The sequence below is a fragment of the Antrostomus carolinensis genome, unplaced genomic scaffold, assembly GCF_000700745.2.
Source record: "Antrostomus carolinensis isolate BGI_N321 unplaced genomic scaffold, ASM70074v2 scaffold6876, whole genome shotgun sequence".
Lineage (NCBI taxonomy): Eukaryota > Metazoa > Chordata > Aves > Caprimulgiformes > Caprimulgidae > Antrostomus > Antrostomus carolinensis.
In genome coordinates, this window is record NW_010319694.1 from 24364 (window position 1) to 25943 (window position 1580).

The following is a 1580-nucleotide window of genomic DNA, read 5'->3' on the forward strand; positions in this document are numbered from 1 at the left end:
TTGATACCTCTACTAGGCAAACCTACAGAAACAGTAAAGGTTAGAATGAGTAGATATACGAACAGGATACTGTGCAAAAGAATGAGTGTTACTTTTGTAGATGGCAATAATTATTTCTATTAATAATCACTCAAAGGAATTAGAAGGAAGGAACAATAATATAATTGACTTATTTATATTTTCAAGGTACTTAAGTTCCCTTATAAAAACTAAACAATCATAGGTGCAAAGAGAGGGGGTCCTCTTATGAATGAAGAACTATATTAACAAACAAAACCCCAAAAGGTTAAAAATAAATATTCAGATTTTTCAGTGAAAGGAGGTCACCACAAGAATTCATCCTGTTTTATTCAGTCATATACAAACAGTGAGAAAGCTGATGGTCTTGGTTTAGTAAGTTATCCATTGTAACAGAAATCAAAGCTGATTGCTGAAAACTGTACCACAGTATCAAAGTATTAAGTAGTTGAAAAATAAAATGGCAGATGAAGTTCAAAATAGGTAAATAAGTAATCCATGTGAAGTATGATAATAATTAATTGTGCATAGTGTTATAAGTGAGGGGAAAAAAAAAAATACCTGGAGTTACCACAGACAACCCTATGAGAAAACACCAGTGGTAAGCCAAAAAACAAACAGAATGTCAGAACGTGAAGGAAAACACTGAAGGGAAAAATGGCACAAGTGTACCATCCCTGAAGCCTTCGACACAAATCCAGAAATCCCTTATGCTGTGGTATGAAATCTTTGCATGCTCGTATCTTAAGTGATGCACACTATTTAAGTCTTTCCTCTCTTCTGCCCCCAGTTCCTCTCCCCCCATCAGAAAAAAGAAGGTATAGGAGAACATTAAAAATTACAGAAAAAGAGTATTGTTCTAATTATCAAGGGGACTAAACACACTCAGACTTTTTATTTAGCCTGAAAAGGTAGAGTACTTAAGAAGATGCTAGAGAGTTAAAAGTCAAAAATGGTATGAAGGTAAGTAAAAAACAATTTTCTATTATTTCTAGAAATAAAATAACTAAGGTAACAAATTAAATCATTAGGTGTCAAGATTAAGAACTGTCCAAATGACACAAACAAATATGTGGTTAAGCTGTGGAACTATTGTTACATTATGATGCAGATGTCAAAAATGTAGATGAGTTCAAAAATATTATATAAATCCTTGAAGGAGAGGAAAGTATACCAAGTGTTGCTAAACAGAAGAGAAACAGACACCAAACCGCAGGCTGCTGCAAGTTCACTAAGGAAACCAGCATTATATGCTTATCCATGCCCTTGTAGGGTCTCCTAAAGCCTTCATGAGATGGAAATCTGAACCAGTTGGACGTTTTGTTCAACCTCTATAATTATCTTCACATTACTTTCTCAAAGAGAATGTTCAAATATCTCAAAACTGTAAATACACTAGACAGGGCACACTGTCCTGATGCAAGACACTCAAATTCAGTTGGTCTTTAAAAACACTACAGCACACATTGCTCCCAGTAAGTGATTACACATAACTCCAGATTTTTCCTGTTTGTTCCAGGCACGTAATAGAGAGTTTTAAATTATCAAATGACATGGGGTCT

At 34.4% G+C, this 1580-nt stretch overlaps 1 protein-coding gene across 1 annotated transcript in view; it reads right to left on the minus strand.

Moving 5' to 3' along the window:
- Positions 1-1580, minus strand: part of LOC114818628 (ribosomal protein S6 kinase alpha-5-like) — a gene marked incomplete at both ends in the record, with an annotated part of 19512 nt that overhangs the window by 7877 nt on the left and 10055 nt on the right. The gene's annotated exons all lie outside the window — the stretch shown is intronic.